The following is a 16,317-nucleotide window of genomic DNA, read 5'->3' as shown; positions in this document are numbered from 1 at the left end:
TGCATTATTTGCTTATCAGATTGACAAATGCCTGTTAAATCAAAAGTGATGTGCATTTTTATACAGTACTGGTGGGAATGTAAATTGATTCTATCTCTCTGGGAAGTAATATGGAAAAAAAATGGGTCAAGACCCGAAGAAAAGTTCACATTCTGTGTGTTAGATGGTCCCCAAGACTCAGCATGCAGTGTACTGAGGCCTATGATTTATTATAGAACTTCCTGGCGCTCAGCCCAGGTCCCCTCCTTCACCTCCGAGGCCCTGCTCTCGGCCACCAAAGCCTGAAGGGGATGGCCTCTTTCTCACCAGGAGCAGCAATTTTACCGGAGGACTATGCCCATAGGATAAACCTAAAAGGTGTGGCCTGTGTGTTGTATTTAAGACCAACTTGTCGCCCTTCTTGCTCATCTCTCTTACGCAGGTCCTTGCCTAGATATTTGGAATCTTGTCTCTTCTTCCACCATATTCCGTGATCCTTCCAAAGCATCAATCCTCGCTACTCCACTCCTCTTTTAGAGTCAGCCCTGACCTCCATTCAACCTCACGTGGCGCTTAAGGTTAAGTTTTAGGAGAACAGTGGGGATAGTGGCATGTTGCCATGGGAGGGAGGGGCCTGAGAACCGGACTCAAATTGACAATCATTTATGCACAGAGAACCTAGGAGAAAGGGTAGAAGAAGACAAGAAAGAGAACACATAGAAGCACTTGAAGGCATTTGGGTGCACCCAAAAGAAAGTGTGAGAATGTACTTGGGAAAATTAATCTTAAAGGAACCAAGTTTGCAGATGAAATAAAATAATAATAATAATAATACAGATCTGAGCTTTTGCAACTACCAATTCCTCGTATGACCTCAGGGAAGTCATGGCTTCAGGTTCGTGACTGGAACTTCAGCTTCTCCTTAAGATGAGGGGTAAACCCAAATGATCCCTGAGGATCTTCGAGCCCTAACATGGTGTGGCAATGACCTGTGGGCCAGAGATGCATTGCATGGCTTTTAACTGAGTTCAAACCCCCGACCCAGGAAGCAAAGCTCCAGGGACCAACTGGGGTAGGGGAGCGGTGGGGGAGGAACTTGAATACAAACCTATGTGCACCCGTGCGTTTTTTCAGGGAAAGGGTCCCCAACTATCAATGGGGCCTAGGGCTTAAAGAGTCTGAAGACGCCGATCTCGGAGACTTTTCCAGTTCGGAAAATGCACGGGGGCGAGACCACCTAACCCAGTCCGTGCCTTCCCTTCCTGCTCCCAGCCAGTCGGAACCTCCCGATCCGGAGGGAAGGAGATCGGGCTGCGTCTCTCATCCCGCTGAGCCCCGGTCAGGGGTTTACCTGCTCACAGGCTCTGGCCTGCGATTCCTTAAACGCCTCGGTTCCCACCTCAGGTGAACACGGCCCGCCTTGTCTCCATGGGCGCCGCCATGTTGGCACAACAACAACTTTATTGATAGCGGCCGCCACTGACACAGACAGACGGGGGCGGAGCTCGGCCTAGTCTCCGACTTCCCACCGTCCACGGAGCGGGACTGTCTGCCCGGCCTCTCCAGGCTCCGCCCCCGGGGCACAGGGACCGCCCCACCGCCCCAAGCCTGGCCGTTTGGCCAGGTCGTACCCGGCGGCTAACCTCGCCAGAACTCTGGACACCTAGGGTGTCTAGTTATTAACAACTGCAGAAGACGCGCGAGAGCTCTCGGTGTTGCGGCCCCAGAAAAACTAAGCAGCAGGTGGTGTAAAGAGCAATGGAGGAGTCCTGAGGTCAGGTTTAAATCCCAGCGGCAGTCCCCTACTGGGCTTGGTCGGGTCTCGTAATCTCTTGATACTTTCTGGGCCACATGATGGTGAAAGCATCTTCTTCTACCACATTCAGCGATCTAGCTGTGGGAGGAGAATTGCCTGGCTTACGTTGGAGGTAAAGTACTTCCTCACCTTGTACGTGGGCTGGGCGTCAGGAAAGCATGATACCTACACACCCACTTTCCTAGGGGAGTTTGTTTCCCACTCTGAAACCTCCACCACTCTAGCAAGCCTCTTGCTGTAAATAAATAAGTGAATCGATGAATGAATGACAAAGGACCAGTAGTGTCAGGGTGTACTTTTCAAAAAGGTAAAATCTGTTTAAAAGAGATTTTGAAGAACATACATGTGGGCAATCATGAATACTGAAACAAATTTGCTAATTGTGCAAAGGGGTTGGTATCCTATTGAACAAGCAAAAGTAATGTTTGGGAGCCATCTTTTTCTACAGGGCTGAAATCAATTGTACCTCTTTCAAACAAAATTCATCCTATTCCTATTCATATTCCACATCTACTCTTACGGAGCTGAATAAAAGCCAAGCAAAGGGGCACAGCCCTATAGCACCCGGCAATCCCAGACCAGCACCACCAGACACACAGTTATCTTTCACCAATTTCTAAGTCTGTAACAGTCTCCTGACATTTCAAAATCCAAATGCTTTGTTATTCAAGGTGCAGTCTCCAGACTAGCAGCATTCTTACCTGGGAACTTGCTAGAAATGTAGAATCTCAGACACCATCCCAGACCTCCTGAAGCAGGCTCTGCATTTTAACAAAATGCTGGGGGGTGGGAGTGCAGATTCTTAGGCACATTGAAGTTTGAGGCTCAGTGTCTGAGAATGTGAGAATTAGACAGACTCTTGAGAACCTGCTAGTCCAGCCTGCTCACTTTACAGATGAATAAACTGAAGCCCTACAGATCTGGCTGTCTAGCTCAAGGTCACAGCAAGTTAGTAAAAGATTTGGTATTCAAAACAGGGTGTCTAGCCTACTAGGAGAGTACCCTTCCAAAACTGCAGAATGGAACATCATCGGGAGCTTAGAAAACTTCCAATGCAATACTCTCACTTCAAAGCTGAGGATGCTGAGGCCCAGAGATCGAGTACAGCTTGCCTAACATCACAGAGATGCTTAATTTAAACTGATAACATGGAAGCACTGACTCTCACGCGAACAGACCACACTTGAAGTAATTTAACCTTCAGGTATGTCGTGCTGCATCCACGGGTAACTAGAGGGCCCTTTCTCTAATCTCCCCAACGTACTAAATTCTAAGTAGCCTCTACCTTTATAGTTGGTTCAAAATCTCTTCCCTCTTATGAATTAAAACACTGACATTTCTAGGAGATTATTTCAAATGGAATTTTTTAAAAAGTCACTTGCTTTACTGGAAAGTTGCTATTTTTACATCAAAGACAGCAGCATGAATGTAAATCCCTTTCACTCTAAAAGAGCTTACTGCAAAGATACATTATTAAATGAAAGAGACAAATTGCTGGGCTGTGTAAGAAGTTATCTCATTTTTTATTTTTAAAAGGAAAGGAAATATGAGAAATACAGGTGTTAGTAGATGCATGGAAAGATATCTAGAAAAATATGTCACAAACTATTTCCTGTGATGAACTCTAGGGACCATGGGGTTTTGGGGCCTTTCTTCTCTTTATGAAAGTTTTCTGTGTTCCTTTTGCTATTGGCCTGTGTGCTAGGCTGCATAATGGCCCCCATATATCTAGGTTTGAAACCCTGGAACCTGTGAATACCACCTTAGATGGCAGAAGAGGCTTTGCAGAAGTGATTAAGTAAAGAATCTTGATAGGAGATTATCCTGGTGGGCCCTAAATGCAATCTCAAGTGTCCTTGTAAAAGGACACTTTTACAGAGGGGAATTGGAGAGAGAAGAGGCAGAGTGACCATTTTAACAAATGTCATAGACAATTTTTCTTTTTAACAGGTCGTGCTGACCTGAACCCTAAGTCTAGCATTGATGGGCCCAAAGACTCGTGATGATCTTTGCACGTGTCCAAGAGAGGCCAGTAGCAAAGAAATTGGGTGGGGGTGCCCTTCTCAAAGTTGCCACGAAGCTCTCTTGGCCTTGAGTGGCCTAGAGTAAAGTCAGGATTTCCCTAGGAGCCTGATTTTAAAAAGTACCCATTTGGCGCACCCCTTCCAGGGTACAAACTCTATTGAAAGTGACCTCTTTTGTTGACTTTTAAATTTTGGGGGTGTTTTTCCCCAAAATGACTTACAGTTCTTGAGTGCACATGGAAAACCCACTTGGAGTGACTCACACCACAATTCTGCTTGGACCCAGAAAGTAGAAAGTAGACAGAGACAGAGCTTGGGATTATGCTTTTAATCTGTTCATTACAGGAAAGAAAAAAATCCTTTTCATTGTCGTGAATCTTCTTAGGCCTGGCGGTTGCTTCTAGAAAGAAGGTAATCCTATTTAAAGAAATACTGAATGTATAAAACAGTTTTAAGTTACACTTGACCTGATGATAGATAGAATTCGTTATTGTTAGTCGAAGCGTGGGCCCTAGGTAACCTATACTTACTTGTCAACGTATGAAATACGTCTTGCCTATCTTTGGGTGACATTGGCAATTTTAATAAATGTTAATAAGATCCTGTAGTTCCTACATCTCTGCCATTAACTTGGCATTTCAACACACCACCTCTTGACTCCCTGGTATTCTTGTAGAGTTAATTAGCCCTTGAATGTATGTGCATGTGTCTTCTCTTCCCAAGTAGACAATAAATTAATTAAGTCAATGATCGTGCTCTTCGGATCCCTGATAAGCACTATAGTTTTAAATATAGGGGACAGAAAATCGTGTGCCACTCCCAAAGATTTAGTTGAGTTTAGTGTTTTCCAGACCAAATTATACAGCAGAGAGAAAGCACTGGCCTCAATTTCCCGCTCTGCCCAGTTTGTGAGGTGTAGGGCCTGCGTATGAAAGAATTTAACAAGCGCCAGACATATGGAGGGGGCTTAAGAACTGGTGGGTTCAGAGAAATGATAACAGTCATGTCACTGCCCCTCAATATCCTGCAGTGACTAGGGTTTGTCAGCATGTCCTTCACCTGACAGTGGCTTTCCGGTGGCTGATGACAAACACACCCCAAGGAGAGGGGGTGACACTGAACCCACGGGCGCCTTCCCCACCAGTCACCTCACAGATCAGGACCTGTGCCTGTGGAGCACCCTGGAGTCCCTCCTCTGGTCTCCCCTCTCCCCTCCCTCCGCAGTCCCTGCGAGCTTTATGACCCTTCAGCTCTCTCCCCCTCCCCCACAGAGGCTCTAAATCTGTAAGACAAGCCAGCCTTTCTCTTGCTCCTGTTGTCTGCCTTTCATAGCAGAACTTCCCATTCGGTGGCGACTGGTTTCCTTCTCACCCGGGCAGAGGGGGAGAAGAATAAAGAGGGAGAAGGGGCTGGAAATTCTAGCTGGCAAAACTTACAATAACCACAAAATCACAGTCACCATCACTCTTACCAAGGCTGCCACCTAAGTTCTCTATCTGGAGCCCAGCAGGGAGGGAGGGAGGCAGTGGGGGAGGGACGGGGAAGGAAGAAAAAGGAGCTGAGCTGCGTTCAAGTGCTTGACCGCAGGAGGAGAAGGGAAAGAAGGAGGAAGACAAGAAAGTAAAAGAGGAGCAGAAGGAAGAGGAGGAGGAGGGAGAGAAGGAGGGGGAGGCAGAGACCGAGAAATGAGAAGAAAGTAGAACAGAGGGGGTGGGGGCGGGGAATGAGACACTGGCCCTGACCCCAGGCCCAGGCTAGGGAAGGCCATTCAAGAGTCCACACAGCTGAAAGCAGAAGAGGACCGCCACACGATGCAGTCCGTCAGTCCATTGGACTGTCCCCCCAAAGAGGAGGGAGATAACAGCCCTCAATCACAGAAACCTCGTTGCAGGCCAAGCTGGGTGGCAGCGATCAAGCCATTTCACCTCCCTAATCCTCGGGCTCCTCATCTGTCAAGGGGACAGGAGCAGTGCCTAGCTCACAGGTTCCCTGTAAGGATAAAGCAGTTGGCGCAAGGGCTGGCACAATGTAAATGCAGATCTTAGCATCGGATGTGGGCGAGGGGCAGGGAAACCTACCTACTGTGCGAATCCAGTGAGGGTGGTGGCTACTTGGTGCTGAGGAACTGCAAAGAGGTACGTATTCAGGACCCCTCCTTTGGTGCTGCCCCCACATCACCTTTATGGTATAGGACAGGGACATTGTCAAGGTTAGGTAAACCTCTGCTTCCTAGGCATGTGCATGCATATGAATCACCCAGGGGCCAGAAAGTCGGGGGAGGGCCTGAGATTCCGCACTTCTAACAGGCTGGGGGGGGTGGCGGGGGGGGGGGCGATGCTGCCAGCCCATGGGCCACCCTGTGAGCAGCAAAGAGCTAACTGATAGCTCTGGTGTGACAGAGCCCATTGCAACATGAAAGCCGTGCAGAAATAAAGACAAGACACATGACCTCAAATTCAAGGGCGCATCTGAATGAGTGGGAAGCTTGAATAAGAAAACTTTAATAAAAAGGGAGGAAGGAAGGGAGAGAGGGAGGAAGGGAGGAAAAAGAAATGAAGTGAATTACTTCTAAGGCCATATTGTAAAGGCCAAAAAGAATTAGGATTTTGCCAAACAGAGATTGGTCCTATTGAACTTACTCGAAGAAATACATTTAAATCATTTGTAATTAGCCAACTGTTCCTCAAGTGGAGGCTGCCAAAGTGCTTGGAAAAGGTTGGGTTTTTTTTTTTCCTTGAGAGTGCTTAACATCTCTTTACCTGAGTCTTGTTTACATATTAAATTTGCTTAGCAGATCCAAAGGCGAAGACTAATCCCTATCAAAATAACCAATTTTCCTTCTGAATTCAACTAACCACATATGAACAATTCAATTCAACCCATCAAACTGCACTGAACATTATGCATGGATGAAGCACCCTCTTTGATCCTGCGGTAAAGAGAAGACCCTGAACACGTGTTCTCAGGAGCTCAGGCGCCAACAAAGGAGAGAGACAGGGAGAGAGACAATTGAGCCCTCTCTTGATCTACGCTGGTGGTAAATACAGGGACTGCGGAACCCAGAGGAGAGACATGTTCTCAGCCTGAAAAGAAAGGAGAGGGCTCAGTGAGTAGGACTAAATCAGGAAAGGCTTCCTGGGGGAGGTGAGCTGGGTGCTGCCCTGCTTGTGCAGTTGGACGATGGCCTTCCAGGTGTTCATTCTTCAAATTCCCAAAACTGGATCTAGGAAGGTGGGTAGCCTGCAGCCACCAGAGCAGCCTCTGCAGACCTCTGGCCTCCACGGTCATGAAGGAAGCCTTCAGTTCCTTTGCTCCTGTGTCACGCCTTCCTCCCATGGGCATGGCAATGACCCCGAGCAAAAAGGAGTCTTCCAAGAATTGCATTGAAGTGGTAATAATGTGTGCATTCACATCTCATTAGCATCCTTTGCCAGCAGAAAGGGTGTAAATAATTCATCGGTTCTGCTCTTGAATGTCAAATAGAGTGGTCCAAACTTCCGGGGAGAAGGGGCAGGCTGGGGGAGGCTGAGATGGAGCCCCAGCTCTCGGACTGGTGTCTTCCTTGCTGGCCAACCCTGCCTCTCTGATGGAAGAAAGCAAAGCAACGTGTCACATTTCCTTTACCCAGGAAGGAAACCACTTTTCTCCCATAAATGAGACTCTGGAAGAAGGGAAACCCATCAAGATGGCCCACTGTTAAAACAGAATAAAAAACCGCTGTCAGGAAGCTCGCGACAAACCCAGATCAGCTCTCCAAGGTTCCCCATGTGCTACAGAACGTGATTTACAGCTAAGGTATGAGAAGTTCTGCGACACAGAGACCTTATAAGCATCGTTTGACCAAGCCCTTCTCCAAACATAATTGACCGTGGAACCATTTTTTATAGTAGCTGAGGACTTACTAACATTCATCAAAAACTAGAGTTCCAAGGAGCCCAGAGCTGCAGTTTGAGTCCAGAGGCCACCTGCTGGCAGAGTCATTCTTGCTCAGGGAGGCCAGTCTTTGAGCTATTCAGGCCTTCAACTGATCGGGTGAGGCCCACCCCCATTCTGGAGGACAGTCTGCTTTACTCACAGACTACTGATTTAAATGTTAATCTCATCCACAAATGTGGGCACAGGGGTCCAGCCAAGTCGACACAAAACATTAACAGTCTCAGTGCTTTTTTGATGTCACATCACTCCTTGTGGTGTCAGCTAAGGCGCTCACCTGGGGCAGGAGGAACAAACCCTCCCAGCTGGCTCGCTCACGTGGCTGGCAAGTCAGTTGCGGCTGCAGGCTGGGAGCTCAGCTGGGCCGTTGGGGTGGAGGCAGGGTGGGGGGCAAGCCACTCAACATAGGGGCTTCCCATTGGGAAAGACCAGGGGAGTCAAGGGGAATACAACCGTTAAGATTTAATTTACACTGAATTACCTCACCCAGATTTCTTTTTTCTTTCCTGTTTAAAAAACATTTTATTTATTTTTAGAGGGAGGGGAAGGGAGGGAGAGAAACATCGATGTGAGAGAGAAACATCAATCAGTTGCCTCTCACACATGCCCCAACCGGGGATCAAACCCACAACCTAGGCATGTGCCCTGACCAGGAATTGAACCGGCACCTATTTGCAATGCCCAGCCATCTAAGCCACACGGGTCAGGGCAGCTTCACCCAAATTTCGATGTTTCTAGCACGTGTGCTCAAGGCCAGTGCTACACAGGAAACCCCAACGCTCCCTCGAGTCCTCTGGCCTCTATGGCACCTGCCCCAGGGCCCAGTGCCTCTCCCGGGCTTCTCCAGGACCCCCACCCCCACCCCCAGATGGAGCGAGCCAGACCACAGCTGGTTCCGCCTCTAATGACTGTTTTCTCCATTTGCCTGTTTTTCCTTCTTTCCACAATTATGTCAATACCAGAAGGAGAAGGTTGTCAGGGCAACCCCGAGTGGGGGCGGGAAGTCCATCCTTGACCAAAAACCTTAAGTCTGTTTGGTTAAAACACCCACTGAGTTCTTGGCTGCCTGTTTCCTGGGAGCAAGAATGTAAAAATGAAACATTTTTTTTCCTTTTTTTCTCTCCCTCTAATAACATCTTTCTCTTTCTCCCCCTTCCTTTCTGTCTGTAAAATGATTTTTTTTAAAGTCTCTATTAATATTGACGTATTTAAACATCCTAGGAGACTTTGAGGCCATTCTTTGGGGAAAGAGCTTCAGCTCCTATGGGAGTCTCCTCATCCCACCCTGGCAGGGGCCGAGGTTAGGGCTGAGGTCCCTGGGGGAATGGGGGACGATCAGGGTTGATCCCGTGGGCAGGACCCATCCAGGCCGCATCTTTGGGGAGGACAAAAGGTGTTGGTGCTGGAGGAGGACGGGCCGATAGGAAGGCTGGGAGCAGGGTAGGAATGTGCCCACCAGGCCGGGCTGGGGTCTTACGGCCCCTCACCTCGCGGCTCGTTCCGGCAGGTGACACACTTTTGGCTGTCAACTCCAGTCAAAGAAGGGTGACAGAGACCCGGAAATTTCAAGCCCCAGATCCCTTTCCTGCCTGCCTTTTCTAGAAATGTTTCCAGGGCCACTGGGATGTGTTGTTTTTAGTTTTCATCCATAGGTGATAAAGTGACGAGTCGAGTTCACAGGAAGCCGGGTGAGGGGGCTGAGGTAGCAGGGTGGGCCCTCGCTGGGCTTCCTTTCACGTCCGGGGGCGGGGGTGGGGGTGGTGCGCATTCCCCAGACAGGGAAGTGCCAGCTTCAGAACAGAGCCCCCCAGGGCCCACCTGTGCCTGCAGCACCGCCCCCACACCCAGTCCCAAGGTTGCCCTGTGTGCACCTGGGCCTTCAGAGTCGCCACACCCACTCCCACAGCACCTAGCGGCGGCCCAGCAGCAACCCCCGTTACCACTCGCATTTTAGAGAGAAGCAGCTGAGGCCAAAAGAAGCCAAGCAATTAGAAACATAGGCCAAGGGTTAAACACCGGTTCCCTAGTATCCTAAATATTTCTCATTTGGCCGAGGGAGCCAGTGTGACCCCGGCTCTGACACTTCTGTGCGAGCCAGTCAGCAACGCTGAGCTGGCCCCCAGGCACCCAGCAACGCACAGGACACTGAACAGCAGCCACGAGGTGGGCCATGGTTAACAGCTTCACACCGAGGGAGGCACTGAGGCTCAGGACAGATGGACAATTTTCTCCAGGCCACACAGCGGGAGAGAACCTGTGCGGGGACACCCACACAGCCTGCTATGAAAGCCGCGAGCCACACATGGCCACAGAACCCCTGATGTGCAGCTGGTCCACGCTGAGAGGCCGCTGCAGGTGGAAGGTACACCCCAGCTTCTGGCAGCTTCGTGAGAGAGAAGAAAGAATGTGAAGCTCGTTTATGTATTTTTATACTGTAAAGATCATTTTGGATACAGTGGGTTAGATAAAATACATGTCTGAAATGAATTTAGCTACTAGGAGATTTAAAGTGACATATCTAGTTCACAGGATATTACTATTCACGTGATTCTCAAGTCCTGGTCCAGTGCTCTCCCTCCAGTGTAAGCCATTTCCCGCATTCAGGGACACACAAATCCCTACAGGTCCCTGTGTGCAAACATGCGCATGCATGCATGCACACGCATGCGCGCACACACACACAATGCCACTTGCACAAGACCCCCTGCAGCCCCTGCCCCTCTCCCTATACACACACCACGCTCTCCGCACGGCCACACAGCCCCCAAAAACCTGCCCTCAGAGCGCGGCCTGAGGACCCCGCATCCTCCCTCCTGGGCACTGAGGGAAAACGCTGTTCTGCAGCTGTTCTGAGATGCTCCCACCCAGTCCGCACTCACTGCCTTGTCTGGCTGAGCAGCAAGCATGTGGCAGATGGCACCTTTAGCAGCCGCATCCATCTCTTTGGGGGTTCTCATGAGAGAGGGCTATCGGCCTGGGTGCTAAAATATCACACCCGTGGATTTCGGCTGCGGGACTGACCCTCGGGGCACAACAGCTCCGGTGTCCCCCATGAAAGCGGCTTCTATTCAGACGCAGCTTTTCCCACGCTGTCTTCTTTCTGAGTTTTCCAGCGTGAGTGTTTTCACAGCTGCCTGTGACAGGGGGTGCCATGTATCAGAAGCCCACTGCTGCCGGCTTCGGAGCCAATTTGCATACCCTGTACACGTGGGTGTGGGTCCGCATGTGTGTGTGAGGAAAGCAGGAAAACCAACACATTTTCTTCCAGGTGCTTCTCTCCCTCGTCCACAAGCACACTTGTTTGGCAGGCCTCCTGCCACGGCCTGGCCTCCCCTCCCAACCCTGGGACACTAACGTTCAAGAGTCAAGTTCACACCCGCTGCGCATCTCCAAAGGATCTGTTCTCCTCCCCTTAAGCAAAAATCAAACAACAACAACAAAAAATTTTTTTAAAAACACAGACCTTCTGGCCCAGGACATGCAGATCTGACAAGCGCATGGAAGTAACTATCCAAATGCAGACTTCAGATCCTATAAACACACAGTGCCACGGCCCCCACGGTGGCACAGCAGGACCTGGCTTCCCGAGGTCCCAGCAGCCCCTGGCATCCATCACAGCCACCAGTGGGCGGTTATAAAGATTCATCACGAAACACAGGTAGTCTCTGGAGATGTAGCCTTCCTGCTCATAATTGCTTAATTAGATAGAATATTGCCTGCTGGATTCAAATCAGATGAGCTTCCTTAGACACATCTGACTATAGAATGCTCAGAGCTGATGGGGGTGGGGCAAGGGCAGAAGATTCTAGAACCTGCGGTACAACAGCATGAGGCCTGTGTTGGAAGGGGAATGAGTCTCTTGTCTCTTGTCTCTTGTCTCTTGTGGCCATTAGTCAGCTTTGCGACCTGTACGCTTGGCCCTCCCGTTGGGCCTGAATTTCTTCCTCAGAAAAGTGAGACAGTGGTGAGTCGGCAACAGCAGGGCTATGCGAAGCTAAAAACCCCCATTCGGTCTGGTTTGTCGTTATTTCACGTAACAAGAGGCAGAAGACGTGCACCTCAGGCACAGCAAAATGAGCACTGGATGCCAGAGGCCCAGGTTCCTTCTCTGCCAGCTGTCCTGCTTGGTGGCACCTTATAGTCACTAGGTAGCAGTGGCCATTCCAAGCACCTTTTCCCCCCGCAAACTACACAGCCAGTCCTCCGGAGGGACGGCCTGGGTACTGCTTCCTTTGTCACTGTGTCCACTGCATCCACCCCAGGGGTAGCCAAGGAATGTTGTGGAAGGGCCCACTTGCTCCTTGGGCATCAACACAGCTGGCTCGGGGTGCATTTGGGTGCAAATTCCAGTGGAAGAATTTGTCATTCGTTCATTCATTCAACAAATGTTTATTGAACACCTGCTATATGCCAGGAGCTAGGTCCTGTTTTCTTTGGGATAGCATGGGGCCAGCCTCTTGGGTAAGAGGATGTTTGAGCAGTGCTCTGAAAACCTCCCTCCGATTGATGGCTGAAGGCATCAGAAAGAAAAGTGAGGTATACATGATCCAGAAGCAAAGTGTGCCTAGGTGTAAAACCAAACCGCAGGATATTTTATTCCTGGTGAAATATGTTATTGGTTTTGCCTCATTTTCCTGGTTGGCCTTGGGTTGTCGTTTTTTTTGTTTTGTTTTGTTTTGTTTTTGTTTAAAAGATTTTATTTATTTATTTGCAGAGAGAGGGGAAGGGAGGGAGAGAGGGAGAGAAACATCAATGTGTGGCTGCCTCTGGCACACCTCCTACTGGGGACCTGGCCTGCAATCTAGGTATGCGCCCTAGACTGGGAATCAAACCGGCGACCTGTTTTGTTTTGTTTTGAACTCAAGTGGCCCGTTCATGAAGAAAATCCTGGAGTGCAAACAGCCTGGAAATGTAATAAAGGTAAAATGAGGTGTTTGCGTTTAGACTCCAACTACTTCAAGGCAAGACACGTCGGCCCAGAGATCGGAGGGAGGGCCCCGAGGCTCCCGCAGGCCAACTTGGATTAGACTTGCTCGCCCTGCTCCCCCATCCCTGAAACCAAAGGACATGGTTGGGAAGGCACCAGGCAGCAGGAGACACCACGTGACCTGCAAGTCCAAGCCCCCTGCGGTTCTGCACCCCCGGCTCACCCGGCCTGTCAAGGGCACCCTGAAGCAGCCTGGGGGCAAACCAGGCCCTGAGCTCTCCACAAGAAGGGGCTCTCATTTCACTTGTCTCTCTCTCTGAAAGAAATTCTTTTCCTTTCAAATGAGATCCAAAGTTTAAGGGAAAAAAAAAATCTATTGAACCTGGTCTCTTCCTTTGGTCTCTGGGTAAGACGGATTTGGGTTTTGATTCTCTCAAAATGAGAAAGTTGCCTTGTTCTGTAAGATCAGAGATTGGAGGGGTTTCTCTTTTCTTTCTTCTTTTTCCCCCCCTGTTTTAAGCCCTCTGGAGATGATATGGAGGGACAGACAGGCAAGGTGCCCTGCTTGCTGGGACAAAGGGCCAGCAAGTGTCCCAGGGGAGGCTGGCGACCCTGCTTCCCAGGCAGATGGATGGTGGACCCAGTGCCAAGCCCAGGAGCAGGTAGAAAGGGCTCTGCTCAGGGCATTGCTGCCTCGAAGAGACTCTGCAGCCCTTCCCTGCCCAGACCCACCGCTGCCCTGCCCTGTCTTCCTGAGACCCAGGAGTTTAGCCTCATCTCCATTCTGTGCCAACCACGTCCTCCCCCCGAACTCCAGCTCTCATTAGGTTACAGTCGGATTCTGCTGCTTGCAACTGAAGAATTCTAATTCTAATGGACATTTCTTTACTCCTCTCGTCCAACCTTTTCTTTTAAAAAAGGAAAAAAAAAAAGAAGGAAGGAAGGAAAGAGAGAAGGACATGAAAGTAAAGGATGACATTAGTGTTTTTAAAATCTGTGTTAGCCACGGAGCTATTTCCCTAATTAAGTCTAACATGGACTCTCCAGGACAGATGAGAGCGGAGCTCCCTGTCCTCCTGCCTGTTTCTTTCAGCTTCCCCAGATCTGCTTCCTCAGGCTCCAGAAATCTCAGCCACCATTTCCTCTGTTACTGTTTGCACATGAGAAGTTGTGTGCTTGGGGAGAGGGGCCAAGGAGAGAGAAGGCAGAACAGCAGCACTTACTGAACACGCCTGTGCTCCCAACACAGTGGGGGAGCGGGGAGGGGAGGGGGAAGGAGGAGAGGGAAAAGGAGAAGGGGAAGGGGAAAGGGGAGGGGAAGGGGGAGGGAAGGAGAAGGGGGGAAGGGGGTGGGGGCATCATCTAGGCTTTTTTTCATTAATTCAACTAACCTACGGAGTGGGTTCTGTCATTGTCATTTTGCAGAATGAGGAAACCCAGTGATCAAGCAACTGGCTGGAAGGCTCACAGATGTAAGTGGCAGAGCTGGGATTTGAACCGAGGTATCTTGTGACCTAACACAGACAGACGGCCGCCCATTCCGGTCTCTTCTGGGGTGCACGGTATGCCTCTCCCACCCCCGCCCATCTGTAGCACCGGCCACCCCTGACCATGTCACCACCACGGCATTATTTCCTGTGGGTCTTTTGCTACCTTTGTCTTACCCAAATCCTTCTGTTACTATCAACATAGGCTTTCCCTAACATGTTGAATGAAAGAACAGACACACATGGAAGGAATATAGTTTAAAGGTTAAGGAAATGCAGGATCTAGCATCCAATGGCCTGGGTGAATGCCAACGCCACGGCTCACCAGCTGTGTGACCTTGGGCAGGTCACACATCTTCTCTGGGCCTCGTTTTCCTCGCCTGGAAAATATACTTATCATGGCCCCAAAGATGTCCACTTCCTAACTTCCTAATCCCTAGAGAATATGAACACCTTACATTACACAGCAAAGGGGAAGTCACATCATTAACCTGATGGCTTTGAAGAGATGACCCCAGATTACCCAGGTGGGCCCAATGGCAGCACCACGGTCCTCAAATGCGGGAGAGGCAGAAGAGCCGCTGTCACAACGTCACTGGCATGGCTGGCTTTGAAGACAAAGGCTGGCCATGAGCCAAGAATGTACAGCTTCTGGAAACTCAGGAGGCAAGGAAAGGAATTCTCCCCAGAGCCTCCAGAAAGGAACACAGCCCTGGGGACACCTTTATTTCAACCCAGGGGGATGCACCCCGGGCTTCTGACCTACAGGAGCCATAATCTGTGGCCACAGGGAACTAACACACCCATCCTGTAGGGTTGCTGGGAGGATTATGAGAGGGTTGTGTCTGCTGGGTGCCCAGGAAAACAGTGAACTTGGCTTTCTTTGTTGGTGGGTGCGCAGAGGTGGGCGCGGCTGGACGCCCCGGTGAGCTGCGCCCCGTGCACCCGCCCACCCAAAGCAGGGAGCCAGTCCCTCGGCCTTGATTACCGTGGAATGCCGCTTCAAAATCACACACCCGATGGCTCCCTTCATCAGGCCGAATCCTAAACTGCACTCAGAGTGGCTTGTGCAAGGCTAGCCCTCTGATTAGCTTCCTTCTATGCTCCAGAGTGAGGGCAATCAGAGCGGATGAAAGATCTTAACCGCGTGCCCGGGGGCGGGATGGGGCGGGGGCAAGGCGGGGAGGGCAGGGAGCGCTCCACCGTGATTTTCTAATACGATTTTAAGAGCTTATAGAGAGCAGGCTCCGGTCCCCCTGCAGGTGTGTGGTCATCCTCCCGTGCACCCGCCATAAACGCAAGTCCTCAGATGCGCCCTGCCAGGGTCTGACTGCAGCTGCCGCAGGCAGCCCTCACCCTGGTCCCTCCTCCTCGGACATGAGACCTGCGATCTAGGCCAGCGTGACCCAACCCCCTCATTGCACACTCTGTGGACCCCCAAGTCCCTCCACGATTTCCAACTGGGGTCTGGCCCTGCTGTGCTCACATCTGCCCAGAGGAAGATTTATAAGAAAGCTAATGAAGCTGCAACTCCAGGGCCACTCACTTGTGGGGGACCCAGCAGTGTTCACGTGGTCATGTGTTTGTGTCAAATTGGCCTAAGTTTGATTTCTTTTAAAATAATTTTATTATTTTAAAGATTTTATTTATTTATTTTTAGAGAGGGGAAGGGAGAAGGAGAGGGAGAGAAACATCGATGTGTGGTTGCCTCCCACACACCTTCTACTGGGGACCTGGCCCACTACCCAGGCTTGTACCCCTACACCGGGAATTGAACCCGTGACCCTCACCAGCTAGGGCGAAGTGTGATTTTTTTATATTCTTTTTCTGCACCGAGTCCCCATCTCTATGCCACAGGGTATTCATCCTCACACAAGCCTCTGTCCTTTGTTTACTAACAAAAAGCACCAAGGCGTTACTGAGTGTGGTGGATGGATCTCGTGCGTGCGTGTGTGTGTGTGTGTGTGTGGAGTGATGGTAGTGGAGATGAAAGAAACACTTTATAACGTACAACTGCCGCTGCCACCAGCGTGAGCTGCCTGTTCTGTGATCTTCCCCCCAAGGGACCCGCTCAGGGACTCCGGCTTCTCTCTGCCTCATCTCTCTTCACTTCCTGGTCTCAGGAGCACAACAAATTCCTTTCACTCTCTC

General features: G+C 50.2%; 1 protein-coding gene across 1 annotated transcript in view; it reads right to left on the bottom strand.

Annotated features, from left to right (window-relative positions):
• Positions 1-1,432, bottom strand: part of LARS2 (leucyl-tRNA synthetase 2, mitochondrial) — a 110,933-nt gene extending 109,501 nt beyond the window's left edge. The window contains exon 1 of the mRNA XM_054594801.1: positions 1,331-1,432. The gene's annotated coding sequence lies outside the window, so the exon portion shown is untranslated. The remainder of the gene's footprint in view (positions 1-1,330) is intronic.
• Between the last annotated feature and the right edge of the window lie 14,885 nt (positions 1,433-16,317).

Source organism: Pteronotus mesoamericanus, unplaced genomic scaffold (assembly GCF_021234165.1).
Source record: "Pteronotus mesoamericanus isolate MK-2021 breed Mesoamerican mustached bat unplaced genomic scaffold, CSHL_Meso_final scaffold_533, whole genome shotgun sequence".
Classification (NCBI taxonomy): domain Eukaryota; kingdom Metazoa; phylum Chordata; class Mammalia; order Chiroptera; family Mormoopidae; genus Pteronotus; species Pteronotus mesoamericanus.
This window is presented reverse-complemented; position numbering and strand designations above follow the sequence as displayed.